This window comes from Phyllobates terribilis, unplaced genomic scaffold (assembly GCF_046119375.1).
Source record: "Phyllobates terribilis strain yellow unplaced genomic scaffold, ASM4611937v1 Scaffold_779__1_contigs__length_684578, whole genome shotgun sequence".
Taxonomy (NCBI): Eukaryota; Metazoa; Chordata; class Amphibia; order Anura; family Dendrobatidae; genus Phyllobates; species Phyllobates terribilis.
In genome coordinates, this window is record NW_027363539.1 from 648,662 (window position 1) to 662,046 (window position 13,385).

Sequence of the window (13,385 nt, forward strand, 5' to 3'; positions counted from 1 at the left end):
CACCTCTTTAAACACAGCACCTTCACCCCCTGCTGTTCCCACCCGCCTCAACACCGTTGGAAGGGAGGAGAACCAATTAAGGCGGGGGGTGGGGTGGAACGAGCAGCTGTCTACCCTTAGCAGGAGGGCTCCTGATTACATACCTCTCCTGCTGCTGCTGCTGCTGGCTGTCCAGCAGCAGACTGAAGGTGGCTGCTGCTGTGCACAGGTATATAAAGGCTCAGAGCCTATTATGACACGCGCAGCCAGCGTTCCATTGCCACATTCCATCTACTGCAGGCAGGATACCTGGCTGGCTGAATGTCGCTGAGAAGCTCACAGAGACCGCCATAAGCAACAGTTTAACAGAATGCCACAGACTAATCAACCAAACTTTTTGGGTTGGGTTCTCTTTTATAGTCTGCAGGCATTAAATGAAAGAAGTCAGTGTTCCAGCAGAAGGAGACAACGTTTCAGAAAAGGCATTGTAGCAAACCAAAAAAGAAATTTTAAGCGCAGCAGAGTAACCAGCGCACATACCTGTTAGCTCAGGTGAGTTTAAAAGGCTGCTGTTGATAACAAGGGCATTTGCTAAATAGATGGTGTGTGTGCAACAATATACTGAAAGGTCAATTATATTGTGCAGCTTATCTCACCACCTGTAGTTATTTAGGTGAAAGCTCCAAAATGCTTGCCTAATATGTCTGTTTATCCAAAAGGAAGTAAAAAGGGAGAGCTAGAAAGATAGCATTGCATCACATTACATGGCAATGCAATGCACAGTTGCTGAAGTTGAACCAAAATGAGCTTGTAATCTGGCTTCTGCAACTTTGAACATGAAAAATCCAATGAGGAGAAGAAAAGCAAAGCCAAAGAGTCCATCCCAAAATCCGACAAACAAGCAAAATGAACAAAAAACATTGAATTCAATTCTTTCTGATTTTAGAAACTGCATTAAAGAAGGGGTGCACCGGTCCTGGAGATACTGCAATACCAGGTCAATGCGTGGAGTGGACAGAGCAAGCTCTTTTTCCATCTCCCTGTTCTAAAAATCCATTTAATATATGGTCCCCAGATAGGGGACGTATCAGATATTAAACTGATAAGAACAGATACTACACTTGATCTTAGCCAAAAGGCCGAGAAGCGATAACCAGAATTGGTTTCAAACTACGGAGCCACCCAAGGATCCTGAAAAGTCCATTTGTGGAGATGAGCTCCTGGACTCCCGTTAAGAAGACATGTTGTCAACCTCTAGATCCCTTACATGCCTGCACTTTTCGGCTTGCTGCTGCTGCAATCCACGCGTTTTAGATCTGCATAACTCCACCTCTTTAAACACAGCACCTTCACCCCCTGCTGTTCCCACCCGCCTCAACACCGTTGGAAGGGAGGAGAACCAATTAAGGCGGGGGGTGGGGTGGAACGAGCAGCTGTCTACCCTTAGGAGGAGGGCTCCTGATTACATACCTCTCCTGCTGCTGCTGCTGCTGGCTGTCCAGCAGCAGACTGAAGGTGGCTGCTGCTGTGCACAGGTATATAAAGGCTCAGAGCCTATTATGACACGCGCAGCCAGCGTTCCATTGCCACATTCCATCTACTGCAGGCAGGATACCTGGCTGGCTGAATGTCGCTGAGAAGCTCACAGAGACCGCCATAAGCAACAGTTTAACAGAATGCCACAGACTAATCAACCAAACTTTTTGGGTTGGGTTCTCTTTTATAGTCTGCAGGCATTAAATGAAAGAAGTCAGTGTTCCAGCAGAAGGAGACAACGTTTCAGAAAAGGCATTGTAGCAAACCAAAAAAGAAATTTTAAGCGCAGCAGAGTAACCAGCGCACATACCTGTTAGCTCAGGTGAGTTTAAAAGGCTGCTGTTGATAACAAGGGCATTTGCTAAATAGATGGTGTGTGTGCAACAATATACTGAAAGGTCAATTATATTGTGCAGCTTATCTCACCACCTGTAGTTATTTAGGTGAAAGCTCCAAAATGCTTGCCTAATATGTCTGTTTATCCAAAAGGAAGTAAAAAGGGAGAGCTAGAAAGATAGCATTGCATCACATTACATGGCAATGCAATGCACAGTTGCTGAAGTTGAACCAAAATGAGCTTGTAATCTGGCTTCTGCAACTTTGAACATGAAAAATCCAATGAGGAGAAGAAAAGCAAAGCCAAAGAGTCCATCCCAAAATCCGACAAACAAGCAAAATGAACAAAAAACATTGAATTCAATTCTTTCTGATTTTAGAAACTGCATTAAAGAAGGGGTGCACCGGTCCTGGAGATACTGCAATACCAGGTCAATGCGTGGAGTGGACAGAGCAAGCTCTTTTTCCATCTCCCTGTTCTAAAAATCCATTTAATATATGGTCCCCAGATAGGGGACGTATCAGATATTAAACTGATAAGAACAGATACTACACTTGATCTTAGCCAAAAGGCCGAGAAGCGATAACCAGAATTGGTTTCAAACTACGGAGCCACCCAAGGATCCTGAAAAGTCCATTTGTGGAGATGAGCTCCTGGACTCCCGTTAAGAAGACATGTTGTCAACCTCTAGATCCCTTACATGCCTGCACTTTTCGGCTTGCTGCTGCTGCAATCCACGCGTTTTAGATCTGCATAACTCCACCTCTTTAAACACAGCACCTTCACCCCCTGCTGTTCCCACCCGCCTCAACACCGTTGGAAGGGAGGAGAACCAATTAAGGCGGGGGGTGGGGTGGAACGAGCAGCTGTCTACCCTTAGCAGGAGGGCTCCTGATTACATACCTCTCCTGCTGCTGCTGCTGCTGGCTGTCCAGCAGCAGACTGAAGGTGGCTGCTGCTGTGCACAGGTATATAAAGGCTCAGAGCCTATTATGACACGCGCAGCCAGCGTTCCATTGCCACATTCCATCTACTGCAGGCAGGATACCTGGCTGGCTGAATGTCGCTGAGAAGCTCACAGAGACCGCCATAAGCAACAGTTTAACAGAATGCCACAGACTAATCAACCAAACTTTTTGGGTTGGGTTCTCTTTTATAGTCTGCAGGCATTAAATGAAAGAAGTCAGTGTTCCAGCAGAAGGAGACAACGTTTCAGAAAAGGCATTGTAGCAAACCAAAAAAGAAATTTTAAGCGCAGGAGAGCAACCAGCGCACATACCTGTTAGCTCAGGTGAGTTTAAAAGGCTGCTGTTGATAACAAGGGCATTTGCTAAATAGATGGTGTGTGTGCAACAATATACTGAAAGGTCAATTATATTGTGCAGCTTATCTCACCACCTGTAGTTATTTAGGTGAAAGCTCCAAAATGCTTGCCTAATATGTCTGTTTATCCAAAAGGAAGTAAAAAGGGAGAGCTAGAAAGATAGCATTGCATCACATTACATGGCAATGCAATGCACAGTTGCTGAAGTTGAACCAAAATGAGCTTGTAATCTGGCTTCTGCAACTTTGAACATGAAAAATCCAATGAGGAGAAGAAAAGCAAAGCCAAAGAGTCCATCCCAAAATCCGACAAACAAGCAAAATGAACAAAAAACATTGAATTCAATTCTTTCTGATTTTAGAAACTGCATTAAAGAAGGGGTGCACCGGTCCTGGAGATACTGCAATACCAGGTCAATGCGTGGAGTGGACAGAGCAAGCTCTTTTTCCATCTCCCTGTTCTAAAAATCCATTTAATATATGGTCCCCAGATAGGGGACGTATCAGATATTAAACTGATAAGAACAGATACTACACTTGATCTTAGCCAAAAGGCCGAGAAGCGATAACCAGAATTGGTTTCAAACTACGGAGCCACCCAAGGATCCTGAAAAGTCCATTTGTGGAGATGAGCTCCTGGACTCCCGTTAAGAAGACATGTTGTCAACCTCTAGATCCCTTACATGCCTGCACTTTTCGGCTTGCTGCTGCTGCAATCCACGCGTTTTAGATCTGCATAACTCCACCTCTTTAAACACAGCACCTTCACCCCCTGCTGTTCCCGCCCGCCTCAACACCGTTGGAAGGGAGGAGAACCAATTAAGGCGGGGGGTGGGGTGGAACGAGCAGCTGTCTAATCTTAGCAGGAGGGCTCCTGATTACATACCTCTCCTGCTGCTGCTGCTGCTGGCTGTCCAGCAGCAGACTGAAGGTGGCTGCTGCTGTGCACAGGTATATAAAGGCTCAGAGCCTATTATGACACGCGCAGCCAGCGTTCCATTGCCACATTCCATCTACTGCAGGCAGGATACCTGGCTGGCTGAATGTCGCTGAGAAGCTCACAGAGACCGCCATAAGCAACAGTTTAACAGAATGCCACAGACTAATCAACCAAACTTTTTGGGTTGGGTTCTCTTTTATAGTCTGCAGGCATTAAATGAAAGAAGTCAGTGTTCCAGCAGAAGGAGACAACGTTTCAGAAAAGGCATTGTAGCAAACCAAAAAAGAAATTTTAAGCGCAGCAGAGTAACCAGCGCACATACCTGTTAGCTCAGGTGAGTTTAAAAGGCTGCTGTTGATAACAAGGGCATTTGCTAAATAGATGGTGTGTGTGCAACAATATACTGAAAGGTCAATTATATTGTGCAGCTTATCTCACCACCTGTAGTTATTTAGGTGAAAGCTCCAAAATGCTTGCCTAATATGTCTGTTTATCCAAAAGGAAGTAAAAAGGGAGAGCTAGAAAGATAGCATTGCATCACATTACATGGCAATGCAATGCACAGTTGCTGAAGTTGAACCAAAATGAGCTTGTAATCTGGCTTCTGCAACTTTGAACATGAAAAATCCAATGAGGAGAAGAAAAGCAAAGCCAAAGAGTCCATCCCAAAATCCGACAAACAAGCAAAATGAACAAAAAACATTGAATTCAATTCTTTCTGATTTTAGAAACTGCATTAAAGAAGGGGTGCACCGGTCCTGGAGATACTGCAATACCAGGTCAATGCGTGGAGTGGACAGAGCAAGCTCTTTTTCCATCTCCCTGTTCTAAAAATCCATTTAATATATGGTCCCCAGATAGGGGACGTATCAGATATTAAACTGATAAGAACAGATACTACACTTGATCTTAGCCAAAAGGCCGAGAAGCGATAACCAGAATTGGTTTCAAACTACGGAGCCACCCAAGGATCCTGAAAAGTCCATTTGTGGAGATGAGCTCCTGGACTCCCGTTAAGAAGACATGTTGTCAACCTCTAGATCCCTTACATGCCTGCACTTTTCGGCTTGCTGCTGCTGCAATCCACGCGTTTTAGATCTGCATAACTCCACCTCTTTAAACACAGCACCTTCACCCCCTGCTGTTCCCGCCCGCCTCAACACCGTTGGAAGGGAGGAGAACCAATTAAGGCGGGGGGTGGGGTGGAACGAGCAGCTGTCTACCCTTAGCAGGAGGGCTCCTGATTACATACCTCTCCTGCTGCTGCTGCTGCTGGCTGTCCAGCAGCAGACTGAAGGTGGCTGCTGCTGTGCACAGGTATATAAAGGCTCAGAGCCTATTATGACACGCGCAGCCAGCGTTCCATTGCCACATTCCATCTACTGCAGGCAGGATACCTGGCTGGCTGAATGTCGCTGAGAAGCTCACAGAGACCGCCATAAGCAACAGTTTAACAGAATGCCACAGACTAATCAACCAAACTTTTTGGGTTGGGTTCTCTTTTATAGTCTGCAGGCATTAAATGAAAGAAGTCAGTGTTCCAGCAGAAGGAGACAACGTTTCAGAAAAGGCATTGTAGCAAACCAAAAAAGAAATTTTAAGCGCAGCAGAGTAACCAGCGCACATACCTGTTAGCTCAGGTGAGTTTAAAAGGCTGCTGTTGATAACAAGGGCATTTGCTAAATAGATGGTGTGTGTGCAACAATATACTGAAAGGTCAATTATATTGTGCAGCTTATCTCACCACCTGTAGTTATTTAGGTGAAAGCTCCAAAATGCTTGCCTAATATGTCTGTTTATCCAAAAGGAAGTAAAAAGGGAGAGCTAGAAAGATAGCATTGCATCACATTACATGGCAATGCAATGCACAGTTGCTGAAGTTGAACCAAAATGAGCTTGTAATCTGGCTTCTGCAACTTTGAACATGAAAAATCCAATGAGGAGAAGAAAAGCAAAGCCAAAGAGTCCATCCCAAAATCCGACAAACAAGCAAAATGAACAAAAAACATTGAATTCAATTCTTTCTGATTTTAGAAACTGCATTAAAGAAGGGGTGCACCGGTCCTGGAGATACTGCAATACCAGGTCAATGCGTGGAGTGGACAGAGCAAGCTCTTTTTCCATCTCCCTGTTCTAAAAATCCATTTAATATATGGTCCCCAGATAGGGGACGTATCAGATATTAAACTGATAAGAACAGATACTACACTTGATCTTAGCCAAAAGGCCGAGAAGCGATAACCAGAATTGGTTTCAAACTACGGAGCCACCCAAGGATCCTGAAAAGTCCATTTGTGGAGATGAGCTCCTGGACTCCCGTTAAGAAGACATGTTGTCAACCTCTAGATCCCTTACATGCCTGCACTTTTCGGCTTGCTGCTGCTGCAATCCACGCGTTTTAGATCTGCATAACTCCACCTCTTTAAACACAGCACCTTCACCCCCTGCTGTTCCCACCCGCCTCAACACCGTTGGAAGGGAGGAGAACCAATTAAGGCGGGGGGTGGGGTGGAACGAGCAGCTGTCTACCCTTAGCAGGAGGGCTCCTGATTACATACCTCTCCTGCTGCTGCTGCTGCTGGCTGTCCAGCAGCAGACTGAAGGTGGCTGCTGCTGTGCACAGGTATATAAAGGCTCAGAGCCTATTATGACACGCGCAGCCAGCGTTCCATTGCCACATTCCATCTACTGCAGGCAGGATACCTGGCTGGCTGAATGTCGCTGAGAAGCTCACAGAGACCGCCATAAGCAACAGTTTAACAGAATGCCACAGACTAATCAACCAAACTTTTTGGGTTGGGTTCTCTTTTATAGTCTGCAGGCATTAAATGAAAGAAGTCAGTGTTCCAGCAGAAGGAGACAACGTTTCAGAAAAGGCATTGTAGCAAACCAAAAAAGAAATTTTAAGCGCAGGAGAGCAACCAGCGCACATACCTGTTAGCTCAGGTGAGTTTAAAAGGCTGCTGTTGATAACAAGGGCATTTGCTAAATAGATGGTGTGTGTGCAACAATATACTGAAAGGTCAATTATATTGTGCAGCTTATCTCACCACCTGTAGTTATTTAGGTGAAAGCTCCAAAATGCTTGCCTAATATGTCTGTTTATCCAAAAGGAAGTAAAAAGGGAGAGCTAGAAAGATAGCATTGCATCACATTACATGGCAATGCAATGCACAGTTGCTGAAGTTGAACCAAAATGAGCTTGTAATCTGGCTTCTGCAACTTTGAACATGAAAAATCCAATGAGGAGAAGAAAAGCAAAGCCAAAGAGTCCATCCCAAAATCCGACAAACAAGCAAAATGAACAAAAAACATTGAATTCAATTCTTTCTGATTTTAGAAACTGCATTAAAGAAGGGGTGCACCGGTCCTGGAGATACTGCAATACCAGGTCAATGCGTGGAGTGGACAGAGCAAGCTCTTTTTCCATCTCCCTGTTCTAAAAATCCATTTAATATATGGTCCCCAGATAGGGGACGTATCAGATATTAAACTGATAAGAACAGATACTACACTTGATCTTAGCCAAAAGGCCGAGAAGCGATAACCAGAATTGGTTTCAAACTACGGAGCCACCCAAGGATCCTGAAAAGTCCATTTGTGGAGATGAGCTCCTGGACTCCCGTTAAGAAGACATGTTGTCAACCTCTAGATCCCTTACATGCCTGCACTTTTCGGCTTGCTGCTGCTGCAATCCACGCGTTTTAGATCTGCATAACTCCACCTCTTTAAACACAGCACCTTCACCCCCTGCTGTTCCCACCCGCCTCAACACCGTTGGAAGGGAGGAGAACCAATTAAGGCGGGGGGTGGGGTGGAACGAGCAGCTGTCTACCCTTAGCAGGAGGGCTCCTGATTACATACCTCTCCTGCTGCTGCTGCTGCTGGCTGTCCAGCAGCAGACTGAAGGTGGCTGCTGCTGTGCACAGGTATATAAAGGCTCAGAGCCTATTATGACACGCGCAGCCAGCGTTCCATTGCCACATTCCATCTACTGCAGGCAGGATACCTGGCTGGCTGAATGTCGCTGAGAAGCTCACAGAGACCGCCATAAGCAACAGTTTAACAGAATGCCACAGACTAATCAACCAAACTTTTTGGGTTGGGTTCTCTTTTATAGTCTGCAGGCATTAAATGAAAGAAGTCAGTGTTCCAGCAGAAGGAGACAACGTTTCAGAAAAGGCATTGTAGCAAACCAAAAAAGAAATTTTAAGCGCAGCAGAGTAACCAGCGCACATACCTGTTAGCTCAGGTGAGTTTAAAAGGCTGCTGTTGATAACAAGGGCATTTGCTAAATAGATGGTGTGTGTGCAACAATATACTGAAAGGTCAATTATATTGTGCAGCTTATCTCACCACCTGTAGTTATTTAGGTGAAAGCTCCAAAATGCTTGCCTAATATGTCTGTTTATCCAAAAGGAAGTAAAAAGGGAGAGCTAGAAAGATAGCATTGCATCACATTACATGGCAATGCAATGCACAGTTGCTGAAGTTGAACCAAAATGAGCTTGTAATCTGGCTTCTGCAACTTTGAACATGAAAAATCCAATGAGGAGAAGAAAAGCAAAGCCAAAGAGTCCATCCCAAAATCCGACAAACAAGCAAAATGAACAAAAAACATTGAATTCAATTCTTTCTGATTTTAGAAACTGCATTAAAGAAGGGGTGCACCGGTCCTGGAGATACTGCAATACCAGGTCAATGCGTGGAGTGGACAGAGCAAGCTCTTTTTCCATCTCCCTGTTCTAAAAATCCATTTAATATATGGTCCCCAGATAGGGGACGTATCAGATATTAAACTGATAAGAACAGATACTACACTTGATCTTAGCCAAAAGGCCGAGAAGCGATAACCAGAATTGGTTTCAAACTACGGAGCCACCCAAGGATCCTGAAAAGTCCATTTGTGGAGATGAGCTCCTGGACTCCCGTTAAGAAGACATGTTGTCAACCTCTAGATCCCTTACATGCCTGCACTTTTCGGCTTGCTGCTGCTGCAATCCACGCGTTTTAGATCTGCATAACTCCACCTCTTTAAACACAGCACCTTCACCCCCTGCTGTTCCCGCCCGCCTCAACACCGTTGGAAGGGAGGAGAACCAATTAAGGCGGGGGGTGGGGTGGAACGAGCAGCTGTCTACCCTTAGCAGGAGGGCTCCTGATTACATACCTCTCCTGCTGCTGCTGCTGCTGGCTGTCCAGCAGCAGACTGAAGGTGGCTGCTGCTGTGCACAGGTATATAAAGGCTCAGAGCCTATTATGACACGCGCAGCCAGCGTTCCATTGCCACATTCCATCTACTGCAGGCAGGATACCTGGCTGGCTGAATGTCGCTGAGAAGCTCACAGAGACCGCCATAAGCAACAGTTTAACAGAATGCCACAGACTAATCAACCAAACTTTTTGGGTTGGGTTCTCTTTTATAGTCTGCAGGCATTAAATGAAAGAAGTCAGTGTTCCAGCAGAAGGAGACAACGTTTCAGAAAAGGCATTGTAGCAAACCAAAAAAGAAATTTTAAGCGCAGCAGAGTAACCAGCGCACATACCTGTTAGCTCAGGTGAGTTTAAAAGGCTGCTGTTGATAACAAGGGCATTTGCTAAATAGATGGTGTGTGTGCAACAATATACTGAAAGGTCAATTATATTGTGCAGCTTATCTCACCACCTGTAGTTATTTAGGTGAAAGCTCCAAAATGCTTGCCTAATATGTCTGTTTATCCAAAAGGAAGTAAAAAGGGAGAGCTAGAAAGATAGCATTGCATCACATTACATGGCAATGCAATGCACAGTTGCTGAAGTTGAACCAAAATGAGCTTGTAATCTGGCTTCTGCAACTTTGAACATGAAAAATCCAATGAGGAGAAGAAAAGCAAAGCCAAAGAGTCCATCCCAAAATCCGACAAACAAGCAAAATGAACAAAAAACATTGAATTCAATTCTTTCTGATTTTAGAAACTGCATTAAAGAAGGGGTGCACCGGTCCTGGAGATACTGCAATACCAGGTCAATGCGTGGAGTGGACAGAGCAAGCTCTTTTTCCATCTCCCTGTTCTAAAAATCCATTTAATATATGGTCCCCAGATAGGGGACGTATCAGATATTAAACTGATAAGAACAGATACTACACTTGATCTTAGCCAAAAGGCCGAGAAGCGATAACCAGAATTGGTTTCAAACTACGGAGCCACCCAAGGATCCTGAAAAGTCCATTTGTGGAGATGAGCTCCTGGACTCCCGTTAAGAAGACATGTTGTCAACCTCTAGATCCCTTACATGCCTGCACTTTTCGGCTTGCTGCTGCTGCAATCCACGCGTTTTAGATCTGCATAACTCCACCTCTTTAAACACAGCACCTTCACCCCCTGCTGTTCCCACCCGCCTCAACACCGTTGGAAGGGAGGAGAACCAATTAAGGCGGGGGGTGGGGTGGAACGAGCAGCTGTCTACCCTTAGCAGGAGGGCTCCTGATTACATACCTCTCCTGCTGCTGCTGCTGCTGGCTGTCCAGCAGCAGACTGAAGGTGGCTGCTGCTGTGCACAGGTATATAAAGGCTCAGAGCCTATTATGACACGCGCAGCCAGCGTTCCATTGCCACATTCCATCTACTGCAGGCAGGATACCTGGCTGGCTGAATGTCGCTGAGAAGCTCACAGAGACCGCCATAAGCAACAGTTTAACAGAATGCCACAGACTAATCAACCAAACTTTTTGGGTTGGGTTCTCTTTTATAGTCTGCAGGCATTAAATGAAAGAAGTCAGTGTTCCAGCAGAAGGAGACAACGTTTCAGAAAAGGCATTGTAGCAAACCAAAAAAGAAATTTTAAGCGCAGCAGAGTAACCAGCGCACATACCTGTTAGCTCAGGTGAGTTTAAAAGGCTGCTGTTGATAACAAGGGCATTTGCTAAATAGATGGTGTGTGTGCAACAATATACTGAAAGGTCAATTATATTGTGCAGCTTATCTCACCACCTGTAGTTATTTAGGTGAAAGCTCCAAAATGCTTGCCTAATATGTCTGTTTATCCAAAAGGAAGTAAAAAGGGAGAGCTAGAAAGATAGCATTGCATCACATTACATGGCAATGCAATGCACAGTTGCTGAAGTTGAACCAAAATGAGCTTGTAATCTGGCTTCTGCAACTTTGAACATGAAAAATCCAATGAGGAGAAGAAAAGCAAAGCCAAAGAGTCCATCCCAAAATCCGACAAACAAGCAAAATGAACAAAAAACATTGAATTCAATTCTTTCTGATTTTAGAAACTGCATTAAAGAAGGGGTGCACCGGTCCTGGAGATACTGCAATACCAGGTCAATGCGTGGAGTGGACAGAGCAAGCTCTTTTTCCATCTCCCTGTTCTAAAAATCCATTTAATATATGGTCCCCAGATAGGGGACGTATCAGATATTAAACTGATAAGAACAGATACTACACTTGATCTTAGCCAAAAGGCCGAGAAGCGATAACCAGAATTGGTTTCAAACTACGGAGCCACCCAAGGATCCTGAAAAGTCCATTTGTGGAGATGAGCTCCTGGACTCCCGTTAAGAAGACATGTTGTCAACCTCTAGATCCCTTACATGCCTGCACTTTTCGGCTTGCTGCTGCTGCAATCCACGCGTTTTAGACCTGCATAACTCCACCTCTTTAAACACAGCACCTTCACCCCCTGCTGTTCCCGCCCGCCTCAACACCGTTGGAAGGGAGGAGAACCAATTAAGGCGGGGGGTGGGGTGGAACGAGCAGCTGTCTACCCTTAGCAGGAGGGCTCCTGATTACATACCTCTCCTGCTGCTGCTGCTGCTGGCTGTCCAGCAGCAGACTGAAGGTGGCTGCTGCTGTGCACAGGTATATAAAGGCTCAGAGCCTATTATGACACGCGCAGCCAGCGTTCCATTGCCACATTCCATCTACTGCAGGCAGGATACCTGGCTGGCTGAATGTCGCTGAGAAGCTCACAGAGACCGCCATAAGCAACAGTTTAACAGAATGCCACAGACTAATCAACCAAACTTTTTGGGTTGGGTTCTCTTTTATAGTCTGCAGGCATTAAATGAAAGAAGTCAGTGTTCCAGCAGAAGGAGACAACGTTTCAGAAAAGGCATTGTAGCAAACCAAAAAAGAAATTTTAAGCGCAGCAGAGTAACCAGCGCACATACCTGTTAGCTCAGGTGAGTTTAAAAGGCTGCTGTTGATAACAAGGGCATTTGCTAAATAGATGGTGTGTGTGCAACAATATACTGAAAGGTCAATTATATTGTGTAGCTTATCTCACCACCTGTAGTTATTTAGGTGAAAGCTCCAAAATGCTTGCCTAATATGTCTGTTTATCCAAAAGGAAGTAAAAAGGGAGAGCTAGAAAGATAGCATTGCATCACATTACATGGCAATGCAATGCACAGTTGCTGAAGTTGAACCAAAATGAGCTTGTAATCTGGCTTCTGCAACTTTGAACATGAAAAATCCAATGAGGAGAAGAAAAGCAAAGCCAAAGAGTCCATCCCAAAATCCGACAAACAAGCAAAATGAACAAAAAACATTGAATTCAATTCTTTCTGATTTTAGAAACTGCATTAAAGAAGGGGTGCACCGGTCCTGGAGATACTGCAATACCAGGTCAATGCGTGGAGTGGACAGAGCAAGCTCTTTTTCCATCTCCCTGTTCTAAAAATCCATTTAATATATGGTCCCCAGATAGGGGACGTATCAGATATTAAACTGATAAGAACAGATACTACACTTGATCTTAGCCAAAAGGCCGAGAAGCGATAACCAGAATTGGTTTCAAACTACGGAGCCACCCAAGGATCCTGAAAAGTCCATTTGTGGAGATGAGCTCCTGGACTCCCGTTAAGAAGACATGTTGTCAACCTCTAGATCCCTTACATGCCTGCACTTTTCGGCTTGCTGCTGCTGCAATCCACGCGTTTTAGATCTGCATAACTCCACCTCTTTAAACACAGCACCTTCACCCCCTGCTGTTCCCACCCGCCTCAACACCGTTGGAAGGGAGGAGAACCAATTAAGGCGGGGGGTGGGGTGGAACGAGCAGCTGTCTACCCTTAGCAGGAGGGCTCCTGATTACATACCTCTCCTGCTGCTGCTGCTGCTGGCTGTCCAGCAGCAGACTGAAGGTGGCTGCTGCTGTGCACAGGTATATAAAGGCTCAGAGCCTATTATGACACGCGCAGCCAGCGTTCCATTGCCACATTCCATCTACTGCAGGCAGGATACCTGGCTGGCTGAATGTCGCTGAGAAGCTCACAGAGAC

At 45.3% G+C, this 13,385-nt stretch overlaps 10 non-coding genes across 10 annotated transcripts; all 10 read right to left on the bottom strand.

Annotated features, from left to right (window-relative positions):
* Positions 1 to 939: 939 nt before the first annotated feature.
* LOC141239796 (U2 spliceosomal RNA) lies at positions 940 to 1,130 on the bottom strand. Its single transcript, XR_012305146.1, has one exon. It is a non-coding gene; the product is annotated as a U2 spliceosomal RNA (small nuclear RNA).
* Positions 1,131 to 2,245: 1,115 nt separating this feature from the next.
* LOC141239797 (U2 spliceosomal RNA) lies at positions 2,246 to 2,436 on the bottom strand. The gene has a single exon (XR_012305147.1). It is a non-coding gene; the product is annotated as a U2 spliceosomal RNA (small nuclear RNA).
* Positions 2,437 to 3,551: 1,115 nt separating this feature from the next.
* LOC141239798 (U2 spliceosomal RNA) lies at positions 3,552 to 3,742 on the bottom strand. The gene has a single exon (XR_012305148.1). It is a non-coding gene; the product is annotated as a U2 spliceosomal RNA (small nuclear RNA).
* A 1,115-nt stretch (positions 3,743 to 4,857) lies between these two features.
* On the bottom strand, positions 4,858 to 5,048 carry LOC141239799 (U2 spliceosomal RNA). Its single transcript, XR_012305149.1, has one exon. It is a non-coding gene; the product is annotated as a U2 spliceosomal RNA (small nuclear RNA).
* Positions 5,049 to 6,163: 1,115 nt separating this feature from the next.
* Positions 6,164 to 6,354, bottom strand: LOC141239800 (U2 spliceosomal RNA). The gene has a single exon (XR_012305150.1). It is a non-coding gene; the product is annotated as a U2 spliceosomal RNA (small nuclear RNA).
* Positions 6,355 to 7,469: 1,115 nt separating this feature from the next.
* Positions 7,470 to 7,660, bottom strand: LOC141239801 (U2 spliceosomal RNA). Its single transcript, XR_012305151.1, has one exon. It is a non-coding gene; the product is annotated as a U2 spliceosomal RNA (small nuclear RNA).
* A 1,115-nt stretch (positions 7,661 to 8,775) lies between these two features.
* LOC141239802 (U2 spliceosomal RNA) lies at positions 8,776 to 8,966 on the bottom strand. Its single transcript, XR_012305152.1, has one exon. It is a non-coding gene; the product is annotated as a U2 spliceosomal RNA (small nuclear RNA).
* Positions 8,967 to 10,081: 1,115 nt separating this feature from the next.
* On the bottom strand, positions 10,082 to 10,272 carry LOC141239803 (U2 spliceosomal RNA). The gene has a single exon (XR_012305153.1). It is a non-coding gene; the product is annotated as a U2 spliceosomal RNA (small nuclear RNA).
* Positions 10,273 to 11,387: 1,115 nt separating this feature from the next.
* Positions 11,388 to 11,578, bottom strand: LOC141239806 (U2 spliceosomal RNA). Its single transcript, XR_012305155.1, has one exon. It is a non-coding gene; the product is annotated as a U2 spliceosomal RNA (small nuclear RNA).
* A 1,115-nt stretch (positions 11,579 to 12,693) lies between these two features.
* LOC141239807 (U2 spliceosomal RNA) lies at positions 12,694 to 12,884 on the bottom strand. Its single transcript, XR_012305156.1, has one exon. It is a non-coding gene; the product is annotated as a U2 spliceosomal RNA (small nuclear RNA).
* Between the last annotated feature and the right edge of the window lie 501 nt (positions 12,885 to 13,385).